This window comes from Oncorhynchus masou, chromosome 9 (assembly GCF_036934945.1).
Source record: "Oncorhynchus masou masou isolate Uvic2021 chromosome 9, UVic_Omas_1.1, whole genome shotgun sequence".
NCBI lineage: Eukaryota > Metazoa > Chordata > Actinopteri > Salmoniformes > Salmonidae > Oncorhynchus > Oncorhynchus masou.
The window spans coordinates 12,979,564-12,993,898 of NC_088220.1; positions in this window are offsets into that span (position 1 = coordinate 12,979,564).

Here is a 14,335-nt window from a genome sequence, read left to right on the forward strand (position 1 = left end):
GGTGGTATATTGACCCAGTCAGTGGTGGTATATTCACACAGTCAGTGGTGGTATATTGACCCAGTCAGTGGAGGTATGTTCACCCAGTCAGTGGAGGTATATTGACCCAGTCAGTGGAGGTATGTTGACCCAGTCAGTGGAGGTATATTGACCCAGTCAGTGGAGGTATATTGACCCAGTCAGTGGAGGTATATTGACCCAGTCAGTGGAGGTATATTGACCCAGTCAGTGGAGGTATATTGACCCAGTCAGTGGAGGTATATTGACCCAGTCAGTGGTGGTATATTCACCAGTCAGTGGTGGTATATTGACCCAGTCAGTGGAGGTATATTGACCCAGTCAGTGGAGGTATATTTACCCAGTCAGTGGAGGTATATTGACCCAGTCAGTGGAGGTATATTGACCCAGTCAGTGGTGGTATATTGTCCCAGTCAGTGGTGGTATATTGTCCCAGTCAGTGGTGGTATATTTACCCAGTCAGTGGAGGTATATTGACCCAGTCAGTGGAGGTATATTCACCCAGTCAGTGGAGGTATATTCCCCCAGTCAGGGAGGTATATTGACCCAATCAGTGGAGGTATATTGACCCAGTCAGTGGAGGTATATTGACCCAGTCAGTGGTGGTATATTGACCCAGTCAGTGGATATTTGACCCAGTCAGTGGAGGTATATTGACCCAGTCAGTGGTGGTATATTGACCCAGTCAGTGGTGGTATATTGACCCAGTCAGTGGAGGTATATTGACCCAGTCAGTGGAGGTATATTGACCCAGTCAGTGGAGGTATATTGACCCAGTCAGTGGTGGTATATTGACCCAGTCAGTGGAGGTATATTGACCCAGTCAGTGGAGGTATATTGACCCAGTCAGTGGAGGTATATTGACCCAGTCAGTGGAGGTATATTGACCCAGTCAGTGGTGGTATATTGACATAGTCAGTGGTGGTATATTGACCCAGTCAGTGGTGGTATATTGACTCCATCAGTGGTGGTATATTGACTCCATCAGTGGAGGTATATTGACTCCATCAGTGGAGTTATATTGACCCCGTCAGTGGTGGTATATTTACTCCTTCTGTGGAGGTATATTGACCCAGTCAGTGGAGGTATATTGACTCCATCAGTGGTGGTATATTGACCCAGTCAGTGGAGGTATATTGACCCAGTCAGTGGAGGTATATGAACCCAGTCAGTGGAGGTATATTGACCCAGTCAGTGGAGGTATATTGACCCAGTCAGTGGTGGTATATTCACCCAGTCAGTGGTGGTATATTGACCCAGTCAATGGAGGTATATTGACCCAGTCAGTGGTGTTATATGGACCCAGTCAGTGGAGGTATATTGACCCAGTCAGTGGAGGTATATTGACCCAGTCAGTGGTGGTATATTCACCCAGTCAGTGGTGGTATATTGACCCAGTCAGTGGTGGTATATTCACACAGTCAGTGGTGGTATATTGACCCAGTCAGTGGAGGTATGTTCACCCAGTCAGTGGTGGTATATTCACCCAGTCAGTGGAGGTATATTGACCCAGTCAGTGGAGGTATATTGACCCAGTCAGTGGAGGTATATTGACCCAGTCAGTGGAGGTATATTGACCCAGTCAGTGGTGGTATATTGACCCAGTCAGTGGAGGTATATTGACCCAGTCAGTGGAGGTATATTGACCCAGTCAGTGGAGGTATATTGACCCAGTCAGTGGAGGTATATTCACCCAGTCAGTGGAAGTATATTGACCCAGTCAGTGGAGGTATATTGACCCAGTCTGGAGAGGTATATTGACCCAGTCAGTGGAGGTATATTCACCCAGTCAGTGGTGGTATATTTACCCAGTCAGTGGAGGTATATTGACCCAGTCAGTGGTGGTATATTGACCCAGTCAGTGGTGGTATATTGTCCCAGTCAGTGGTGGTGTATTCTCCCAGTCAGTGGTGGTATATTGACCCAGTCAATGGTGGTATGTTGATCCAGTCAGTGGTGGTATATTCACCCAGTCAGTGGTGGTATATTGACCCCGTCAGTGGAGGTATTGTTGACCCAGTCAGTGGAGGTATATTGACCCAGTCAGTGGAGGTATATTGACCCAGTCAGTGGAGGTATATTGACCCAGTCAGTGGAGGTATATTTACCCAGTCAGTGGAGGTATATTCACCCAGTCAGTGGAGGTATATTGACCCAGTCAGTGGAGGTATATTCACCCAGTCAGTGGAGGTATATTGACCCAGTCAGTGGAGGTATATTGACCCAGTCAGTGGAGGTATATGGACCCAGTCAGTGGAGGTATATTGACCCAGTCAGTGGAGGTATTTTGACCCAGTCAGTGGAGGTATATGGACCCAGTCAGTGGAGGTATATTGACCCAGTCAGTGGAGGTATATTGACCCAGTCAGTGGTGGTATATTCACCAAGTCAGTGGTGGTATATTGACCCAGTCAGTGGTGGTATATTCACACAGTCAGTGGTGGTATATTGACCCAGTCAGTGGAGGTATGTTCACCCAGTCAGTGGAGGTATATTTACCCAGTCAGTGGAGGTATATTGACCCAGTCAGTGGAGGTATATTGACCCAGTCAGTGGTGGTATATTGTCCCAGTCAGTGGTGGTATATTGTCCCAGTCAGTGGTGGTATATTGACCCAGTCAGTGGAGGTATATTGACCCAGTCAGTGGAGGTATATTGACCCAGTCAGTGGTGGTATATTCCAGTCAGTGGTGGTATATTGTCCAGTCAGGAAGGTATATTGACCCAATCAGTGGAGGTGTATTGACCCAGTCAGTGGAGGTATATTGACCCAGTCAGTGGTGGTATATTGACCCAGTCAGTGGAGGTATATTGACCCAGTCAGTGGAGGTATATTGACCCAGTCAGTGGTGGTATATTGACCCAGTCAGTGGTGGTATATTGACCCAGTCAGTGGAGGTATATTGACCCAGTCAGTGGAGGTATATTGACCCAGTCAGTGGAGGTATATTCACCCAGTCAGTGGTGGTATATTGACTCCATCAGTGGAGGTATATTGACCCAGTCAGTGGAGGTATATTGACCCAGTCAGTGGTGGTATATTCACAAAGTCAGTGGAGGTATATTGACCCAGTCAGTGGAGGTATATTGACCCAGTCAGTGGAGGTATATTGACCCAGTCAGTGGAGGTATTTTGACCCAGTCAGTGGAGGTATATTGACCCAGTCAGTGGAGGTATATTGACCCAGTCAGTGGAGGTATATTGACCCAGTCAGTGGTGGTATATTCACCAAGTCAGTGGTGGTATATTGACCCAGTCAGTGGTGGTATATTCACACAGTCAGTGGTGGTATATTGACCCAGTCAGTGGAGGTATGTTCACCCAGTCAGTGGAGGTATATTTACCCAGTCAGTGGAGGTATGTTGACCCAGTCAGTGGAGGTATATTGACCCAGTCAGTGGAGGTATATGGACCCAGTCAGTGGAGGTATATTGACCCAGTCAGTGGAGGTATTTTGACCCAGTCAGTGGAGGTATATGGACCCAGTCAGTGGAGGTATATTGACCCAGTCAGTGGTGGTATATTGACTCAGTCAGTGGTGGTATATTGACCCAGTCAGTGGAGGTATGTTCACCCAGTCAGTGGAGGTATATTGACCCAGTCAGTGGAGGTATATTGACCCAGTCAGTGGAGGTATATTGACCCAGTCAGTGGTGGTATATTGACCCAGTCAGTGGTGGTATATTGAGTCCCCAGTCAGTGGAGGTATATTGACCCAGTCAGTGGAGGTATATTCACCCAGTCAGTGGAGGTATATTCCCCAGTCCGGGAGGTATATTGACCCAATCAGTGGAGGTTATTGACCCAGTCAGTGGAGGTATATTGACCCAGTCAGTGGTGGTATATTGACCCAGTCATGGATTGACCCAGTCAGTGGAGGTATATTGACTCCATCAGTGGTGGTATATTGACCCATCAGTGGAGGTATATTGACTCCATCAGTGGAGGTATATTGACCCAGTCAGTGGTGGTATATTGACTCCTTCAGTGGAGGTATATTGACCCAGTCAGTGGAGGTATATTGACCCAGTCAGTGGTGGTATATTGACCCAGTCAGTGGAGGTATATTGACCCAGTCAGTGGAGGTATATTGACCCAGTCAGTGGAGGTATATTGACCCAGTCAGTGGAGGTATATTGACCCAGTCAGTGGTGGTATATTCACCCAGTCAGTGGTGGTATATTGACCCAGTCAATGGAGGTATATTGACCCAGTCAGTGGTGTTATATGGACCCAGTCAGTGGAGGTATATTGACCCAGTCAGTGGAGGTATATTGACCCAGTCAGTGGTGGTATATTCACCCAGTCAGTGGTGGTATATTGACCCAGTCAATGGTGGTATATTGACCCAGTCAGTGGTGGTATATTGTCAGTGGAGGTATGTTCACCCAGTCAGTGGTGGTATATTCACCCAGTCAGTGGAGGTATATTGACCCAATCAGTGGAGTGGTCAGTGTAGGTATATTGACCCAGTCAGTGGAGGTATATTGACCCAGTCAGTGGTGGTATATTCACACAGTCAGTGGTGGTATATTGACCCAGTCAGTGGAGGTATGTTCACCCAGTCAGTGGAGGTATATTGACCCAGTCAGTGGAGGTATGTTCACCCAGTCAGTGGAAGTATATTGACCCAGTCAGTGGAGGTATATTGACCCAGTCTGGAGAGGTATATTGACCCAGTCAGTGGAGGTATATTCACCCAGTCAGTGGTGGTATATTTACCCAGTCAGTGGAGGTATATTGACCCAGTCAGTGGTGGTATATTGACCCAGTCAGTGGTGGTGTATTCTCCCAGTCAGTGGTGGTATATTGACCCAGTCAATGGTGGTATGTTGATCCAGTCAGTGGTGGTATATTCACCCAGTCAGTGGTGGTATATTGACTCCGTCAGTGGAGGTATATTGACCCCGTCAGTGGTGGTATATTGACCCAGTCAGTGGAGGTATATTGACCCAGTCAGTGGAGGTATATTGACCCAGTCAGTGGAGGTATATTTACCCAGTCAGTGGAGGTATATTGACCCAGTCAGTGGAGGTATATTGACCCAGTCAGTGGAGGTATATTCACCCAGTCAGTGGAGGTATATTGACCCAGTCAGTGGAGGTATATTCACCCAGTCAGTGGAGGTATATTGACCCAGTCAGTGGAGGTATATTTACCCAGTCAGTGGAGGTATATTGACCCAGTCAGTGGAGGTATATTGACCCAGTCAGTGGTGGTATATTGTCCCAGTCAGTGGTGGTATATTTACCCAGTCAGTGGAGGTATATTGACCCAGTCAGTGGAGGTATATTCACCCAGTCAGTGGAGGTATATTGACCCAGTCAGTGGTGGTATATTGTCCCAGTCAGTGCTGGTATATTGTCCCAGTCAGTGGTGGTATATTGTCCCAGTCAGTGGTGGTATATTGACCCAGTCAGTGGAGGTATATTGACCAGTGGAGGTATATTGACCCAGTCAGTGGATATTGACCCAGTCCGGGGAGGTATATTGACCCAGTCAGTGGAGGTATATTGACCCAGTCAGTGGAGGTATATTGACCCAGTCAGTGGAGGTATATTGACCCAGTCAGGGGAGGTATATTGACCCAGTCCGGGAGGTATATTGACCCAGTCAGTGGAGGTATATTGACCCAGTCCGTGGAGTATATTGACCCAATCAGTGGAGGTATATTGACCCAGTCAGTGGAGGTATATATTCACCCAGTCAGTGGAGTTATTATGACCCATCAGTGGTGGTATATTGACCCAGTCAGTGGTGGTATATTGACAGTCAGTGGTGGTATATTGTCCCAGTCAGTGGTGGTATATTGACCCAGTCAGTGGTGGTATATTGACCCAGTCAGTGGAGGTATATTGACCCAGTCAGTGGAGGTATATTGACCCAGTCAGTGGAGGTATATTGACCCAGTCAGTGGAGGTATATTGACCCAGTCAGTGGAGGTATATTGACCCAGTCAGTGGAGGCATATTGACCCAGTCAGTGGAGGTATATTGACCCAGTCATTATATTGACCCAGTCAGTGGTGGTATATTGACCCAGTCAGTGGACCCAGTCAGTGGAGGCATATTGACCCAGTCAGTGGAGGTATATTGACCTAGTCAGTGGAGGTATATTGACCCAGTCAGTGGTGGTATATTGACCCAGTCAGTGGTGGTATATTCACCCAGTCAGTGGTGGTATATTGACCCAGTCAGTGGAGGTATTGTTGACCCAGTCAGTGGAGGTAAATTGACCCAGTCAGTGTTGGTATATTGATCCCGTCAGTGGAGGTATTGTTGACCCCGTCAGTAGTGGTATATTGACCCAGTCAGTGGTGGTATATAGACCCAGTCAGTGGAGGTATATTGACCCAGTCAGTGGAGGTATATTGACCCAGTCAGTGGTGGTATATTGACCCAGTCTGTGGTGGTATATTGACCCAGTCAGTGGTGGTATATTCACCCAGTCAGTGGTGGTATATTGACCAAGTCAGTGGAGGTATTGTTGACCCAGTCAGTGGTGGTATATTTACCCAGTCAGTGGAGGTATATTGACCCAGTCAGTGGAGGTATATTGACCCAGTCAGTGGAGGTATATTGACCCAGTCAGTGGAGGTATATTCACCCAGTCAGTGGTGGTATATTGACCCAGTCAGTGGAGGTATATTGACCCAGTCAGTGGAGGTATATTGACCCAGTCAGTGGAGGTATATTGACCCAGTCAGTGGAGGTATATTGACCCAGTCAGTGGTGGTATATTGACATAGTCAGTGGTGGTATATTGACCCAGTCAGTGGTGGTATATTGACTCCATCAGTGGTGGTATATTGACTCCATCAGTGGTGGTATATTGACCCAGTCAGTGGAGGTATATTGACCCAGTCAGTGGAGGTATATTGACCCAGTCAGTGGTGGTATATTGACATAGTCAGTGGTGGTATATTGACCCAGTCAGTGGTGGTAAATTGACTCCATCAGTGGTGGTATATTGACTCCATCAGTGGAGGTATATTGACTCCATCAGTGGAGGTATATTGACCCCGTCAGTTGTGGTATATTGACTCCTTCAGTGGAGGTATATTGACCCAGTCAGTGGAGGTATATTGACTCCTTCAGTGGAGGTATATTCACCCAGTCAGTGGAGGTATATTGACCCAGTCAGTGGTGGTATATTGACCCAGTCAGTGGTGGTATATTGACCCAGTCAGTGGTGGTATATTGACCCAGTCAGTGGTGGTATATTGTCCCAGTCAGTGGTGGTATATTGTCCCAGTCAGTGGTGGTATATTGACCCAGTCAGTGGAGGTATATTGACCCAGTCAGTGGAGGTATATTGACCCAGTCAGTGGAGGTATATTGACCCAGTCAGTGGAGGTATATTGACCCAGTCAGTGGAGGTATATTGACCCAGTCAGTGGAGGTATATTGACCCAGTCAGTGGAGGTATATTGACCCAGTCAGTGGAGGTATATTGACCCAGTCCGGGGAGGTATTGACCCAGTCAGTGGAGGTATATTCACCCAGTCAGTGGAGGTATATTGACCCAGTCAGTGGAGGTATATTGACCCAGTCAGTGGAGGTATATTTCACCCAGTCAGTGGAGGTATATTGACCCAGTCAGTGGTGGTATATTGACACAGTCAGTGGTGGTATATTGTCACAGTCAGTGGTGGTATATTGACCCAGTCAGTGGTGGTATATTGACCCAGTGGAGGTATATTGACCCAGTCAGTGGAGGTATATTGACACATTCATTGGAGGTATATTGACCCAGTCAGTGGAGGTATATTGACCCAGTCAGTGGAGGTATATTGACCAGTGGAGGTATATTGACCCAGTCAGTGGAGGTATATTGACCCAGTCAGTGGAGGTATATTGACCCAGTCAGTGGAGGTATATTGACCCAGTCAGTGGTGGTATATTGACCCAGTCAGTGGAGGTATATTGACCCAGTCAGTGGAGGCATATTGACCCAGTCAGTGGAGGTATATTGACCCAGTGGAGGTATATTGACCCAGTCAGTGGTGGTATATTGACCCAGTCAGTGGTGGTATATTGACCCAGTCAGTGGTGGTATATTGACCCAGTCAGTGGTGGTATATTGACCCAGTCAGTGGAGGTATATTGACCCAGTCAGTGGAGGTATATTGACCCAGTCAGTGGAGGTATATTGACCCAGTCAGTGGAGGTATATTGACCCAGTCAGTGGAGGTATATTGACCCAGTCAGTGGAGGTATATTGACCCAGTCAGTGGTGGTATATTGACCCAGTCTGTGGTGGTATATTGACCCAGTCAGTGGTGGTATATTCACCCAGTCAGTGGTGGTATATTGACTACATCAGTGGAGGTATATTGACCCTGTCAGTGGTGGTATATTGACTCTGTCAGTGGAGGTATATTGACCCAGTCAGTGGAGGTATATTGACCCAGTCAGTGGAGGTATATTGACCCAGTCAGTGGAGGTATATTGACCCAGTCAGTGGTGGTATATTGACCCAGTCAGTGGAGGTATATTGACCCAGTCAGTGGAGGTATATTGACCCAGTCAGTGGAGGTATATTGACGCAGTCAGTGGAGGTATATTGACCCAGTCAGTGGTGGTATATTGACATAGTCAGTGTTTGGTATATTGACCCAGTCAGTGGTGGTATATTGACTCCATCAGTGGTGGTATATTGACTCCATCAGTGGAGGTATATTGACTCCATCAGTGGAGTTATATTGACCCCGTCAGTGGTGGTATATTGACTCCTTCAGTGGAGGTATATTGACCCAGTCAGTGGAGGTATATTGACTCCATCAGTGGAGGTATGTTCACCCAGTCAGTGGAGGTATATTGACCCAGTCAGTGGAGGTATATTCACCCAGTCAGTGGAGGTATATTGACCCAGTCAGTGGAGGTATATTGACCCAGTCAGTGGAGGTATATTGACCCAGTCAGTGGAGGTATATTGACCCAGTCAGTGGTGGTATATTGACCCAGTCAGTGGTGGTATATTGTCCCAGTCAGTGGTGGTATATTGACCCAGTCAGTGGTGGTATATTGACCCAGTCAGTGGTGGTATATTCACCCAGTCAGTGGTGGTATATTGACCCAGTCAGTGGAGGTATATTGACCCAGTCAGTGGTTATATTTACCCAGTCAGTGGAGGTATATTGACCCAGTCAGTGGAGGTATATTGACCCAGTCAGTGGAGGTATATTGACCCAGTCAGTGGAGGTATATTGACCCAGTCAGTGGAGGTATATTGACCCAGTCAGTGGAGGTATATTTACCCAGTCAGTGGAGGTATATTCACCCAGTCCGGGGAGGTATATTGACCCAGTCAGTGGAGGTATATTTACCCAGTCAGTGGAGGTATATTGACCCAGTCAGTGGAGGTATATTGACCCAGTCAGTGGTGGTATATTTACCCAGTCAGTGGAGGTATATTCACCCAGTCCGGGGAGGTATATTGACCCAGTCAGTGGAGGTATATTGACCCAGTCAGTCGAGGCATATTGACCCAGTCAGTGGAGGTATATTGACCTAGTCAGTGGAGGTATATTGACCCAGTCAGTGGTGGTATATTGACCCAGTCAGTGGTGGTATATTCACCCAGTCAGTGGTGGTATATTGACCCAGTCAGTGGAGGTATATTGACCCAGTCAGTGGAGGTATATTGACCCAGTCAGTGTTGGTATATTGACCCAGTCAGTGGAGGTATACCCAGTCAGTGATATTGACCCAGTCAGTGGTGGTATATTGACCCAGTCAGTGGAGGTATATTGACCCAGTCAGTGGAGGTATATTGACCCAGTCAGTGGTGGTATATTGACCCAGTCAGTGGTGGTATATTGACCCAGTCAGTGGTGGTATATTCACCCAGTCAGTGGTGGTATATTGACCCAGTCAGTGGAGGTATTGTTGACCCAGTCAGCGGTGGTATATTGACCCAGTCAGTGGAGGTATATTGACCCAGTCAGTGGAGGTATATTGACCCAGTCAGTGGAGGTATATTGACCCAGTCAGTGGAGGTATATTGACCCAGTCAGTGGTGGTATATTGACCCAGTCAGTGGAGGTATATTGACCCAGTCAGTGGAGGTATATTGACCCAGTCAGTGGAGGTATATTGACCCAGTCAGTGGAGGTATATTGACCCAGTCAGTGGTGGTATATTGACATAGTCAGTGGTGGTATATTGACCCAGTCAGTGGTGGTATATTGACCCCGTCAGTGGTGGTATATTGACTCCTTCAGTGGAGGTATATTGACCCAGTCAGTGGAGGTATATTGACCCAGTCAGTGGTGGTATATTGACATAGTCAGTGGTGGTATATTGACCCAGTCAGTGGTGGTATATTGACTCCATCAGTGGTGGTATATTGACTCCATCAGTGGAGGTATATTGACCCATCAGTGGAGTTATATTGACCCAGTCAGTGGTGGTATATTGACCCTTCAGTGGAGGTATATTGACCCAGTCAGTGGAGGTATATTGACCCAGTCAGTGGAGGTATATTGACCCAGTCAGTGGAGGTATATTGACCCAGTCAGTGGTGGTATATTGACCAGTCAGTGGTGGTATATTGACCCAGTCAGTGGTGGTATATTGACCCAGTCAGTGCATATTGTCCCAGTCAGTGGTGGTATATTGACCCAGTCAGTGGTGGTATATTGACCCAGTCAGTGGAGGTATATTGACCCAGTCAGTGGAGGTATATTGACCCAGTCAGTGGAGGTATATTGACCCAGTCCGGGGAGGTATATTGACCCAGTCAGTGGAGGTATATTCACCCAGTCAGTGGAGGTATATTGACCCAGTCAGTGGAGGTATATTGACCCAGTCAGGGAGGTATATTGACCCAGTCCGGGGAGGTAAATTGACCCAGTCAGTGGAGGTATATTCACCCAGTCCGGGGAGGTATATTGACCCAATCAGTGGAGGTATATTGACCCAGTCAGTGGAGGTATATATTCACCCAGTCAGTGGAGGTATTATGACCCAGTCAGTGGTGGTATAATGACCCAGTCAGTGGTGGTATATTGTCACAGTCAGTGGTGGTATATTGACCCAGTCAGTGGTGGTATATTGACGCAGTCAGTGGAGGTATATTGACCCAGTCAGTGGAGGTATATTGACACATTCATTGGAGGTATATTGACCCAGTCAGTGGAGGTATATTGACCTAGTCAGTGGAGGTATATTGACCCAGTCAGTGGAGGCATATTGACCCAGTCAGTGGAGGTATATTGACCCAGTCAGAAGAGGTATATTGACCCAGTCAGAGGTGGTATATTGACCCAGTCAGTGGAGGTATATTGACCCAGTCAGTGGAGGCATATTGACCCAGTCAGTGGAGGTATATTGACCCAGTCAGTGGAGGTATATTGACCCAGTCAGTGGTGGTATATTGACCCAGTCAGTGGTGGTATATTGACCCAGTCAGTGGTGGTATATTGACCCAGTCAGTGGTGGTATATTGACCCAGTCAGTGGAGGTATAGTTGACCCAGTCAGTGGAGGTAAATTGACCCAGTCAGTGATATTGATCCCAGTCAGTGGAGGTATATTGACCCAGTCAGTGGATATTGACCCAGTCAGTATATTGACCCAGTCAGTGGAGGTATATTGACCCAGTCAGTGGTGGTATATTGACCCAGTCCCCAGTCAGTGGTGGTATATTCACCCAGTCAGTGGTGGTATATTGACCACGTCAGTGGAGGTATTGTTGACCCAGTCAGCGGTGGTATATTTACTCAGTCAGTGGAGGTATATTGACCCAGTCAGTGGAGGTATGTTGACCCAGTCAGTGGAGGTATATTGACCCAGTCAGTGGAGGTATATTCACCCAGTCCGTGGTGGTATATTGACCCAGTCAGTGGAGGTATATTGACCCAGTCAGTGGAGGTATATTGACCCAGTCAGTGGAGGTATATTGACCCAGTCAGTGGAGGTATATTGACCCAGTCAGTGGTGGTATATTGACCCAGTCAGTGGTGGTATATTGACCCAGTCAGTGGTGGTATATTGACTCCATCAGTGGTGGTATATTGACTCCATCAGTGGAGGTATATTGACTCCATCAGTGGAGTTATATTGACCCCGTCAGTGGTGGTATATTGACTCCTTCAGTGGAGGTATATTGACCCAGTCAGTGGAGGTATATTGACTCCATCAGTGGAGGTATGTTCACCCAGTCAGTGGAGGTATATTGACCCAGTCAGTGGAGGTATGTTCACCCATTCAGTGGAAGTATATTGACCCAGTCAGTGGAGGTATATTGACCCAGTCAGTGGAGGTATATTGACCCAGTCAGTGGTGGTATATTGACCCAGTCAGTGGTGGTATATTGTCCCAGTCAGTGGTGGTATATTGACCCAGTCAGTGGTGGTATATTGACCCAGTCAGTGGTGGTATATTGACCCAGTCAGTGGTGGTATATTCACCCAGTCAGTGGTGGTATATTGACCCAGTCAGTGGAGGTATATTGACCCAGTCAGTCAGCGGTGGTATATTTACCCAGTCAGTGGAGGTATATTGACCCAGTCAGTGGAGGTATGTTGACCCAGTCAGTGGAGGTATATTGACCCAGTCAGTGGAGGTATATTGACCCAGTCAGTGGAGGTATATTGACCCAGTCAGTGGAGGTATATTGACCCAGTCAGTGGAGGTATATTCACCCAGTCAGTGGAGGTATATTGACCCAGTCAGTGGAGGTATATTCACCCAGTCAGTGGAGGTATATTGACCCAGTCAGTGGAGGTATATTCACCCAGTCCGGGGAGGTATATTGACCCAGTCAGTGGAGGTATATTTACCCAGTCAGTGGAGGTATATTGACCCAGTCAGTGGAGGTATATTGACCCAGTCAGTGGTGGTATATTGTCCCAGTCAGTGGTGGTATATTGTCCCAGTCAGTGGTGGTATATTTACCCAGTCAGTGGAGGTATATTGACCCAGTCAGTGGAGGTATATTCACCCAGTCAGTGGAGGTATATTGACCCAGTCCGGGAAGGTATATTGACCCAATCAGTGGAGGTATATTGACCCAGTCAGTGGAGGTATATTCACCCAGTCAGTGGAGGTATATTGACCCAGTCAGTGGTGGTATATTGACCCAGTCAGTGGTGGTATATTGACCCAGTCAGTGGAGGTATATTGACCCAGTCAGTGGAGGTATATTGACCCAGTCAGTGGAGGTATATTGACCCAGTCAGTGATGGTATATTGACCCAGTCAGTGGTGGTATATTGACCCAGTCAGTGGAGGTATATTGACCCAGTCAGTGGAGGTATATTGACCCAGTCATTGGTGGTATTTTGACCCAGTCAGTGGTGGTATATTGACCCAGTCAGTGGAGGTATATTGACCCAGTCAGTGGTGGTATATTGACCCAGTCAGTGGTGGTATATTGACCCAGTCAGTGGAGGTATATTGACCCAGTCAGTGGAGGTATATTTACCCAGTCAGTGGAGGTATATTGACCCAGTCAGTGGAGGTATATTGACCCAGTCAGTGGTGGTATATTGTCCCAGTCAGTGGTGGTATATTGTCCCAGTCAGTGGTGGTATATTTACCCAGTCAGTGGAGGTATATTGACCCAGTCAGTGGAGGTATATTCACCCAGTCAGTGGAGGTATATTGACCCAGTCAGTGGAGGTATATTGACCCAGTCAGTGGTGGTATATTCACCCAGTCAGTGGAGGTATATTCACAGTGGAGGTATATTGAGTCAGTGGAGGTATATTGACCCAGTCAGTGGTGGTATATTGACCCAGTCAGTGGTGGTATATTGACCCAGTCAGTGGAGGTATATTGACCCAGTCAGTGGAGGTATATTGACCCAGTCAGTGGAGGTATATTGACCCAGTCAGTGGTGGTATATTGACCCAGTCAGTGGTGGTATATTGACCCAGTCAGTGGAGGTATATTGACCCAGTCAGTGGAGGTATATTGACCCAGTCAGTGGTGGTATATTGACCCAGTCAGTGGTGGTATATTGACCCAGTCAGTGGAGGTATATTGACCCAGTCAGTGGAGGTATATTGACCCAGTCAGTGGAGGTATATTGACCCAGTCAGTGGAGGTATATTGACCCAGTCAGTGGTGGTATATTGACCCAGTCAGTGGTGGTATATTGACCCAGTCAGTGGAGGTATATTGACCCAGTCAGTGGAGGTATATTGACCCAGTCAGTGGAGGTATATTGACCCAGTCAGTGGTGGTATATTGACCCAGTCAGTGGAGGTATATTGACCCAGTCAGTGGAGGTATATTGACCCAGTCAGTGGAGGTATATTGACCCAGTCAGTGGAGGTATATTGACCCAGTCAGTGGTGGTATATTGA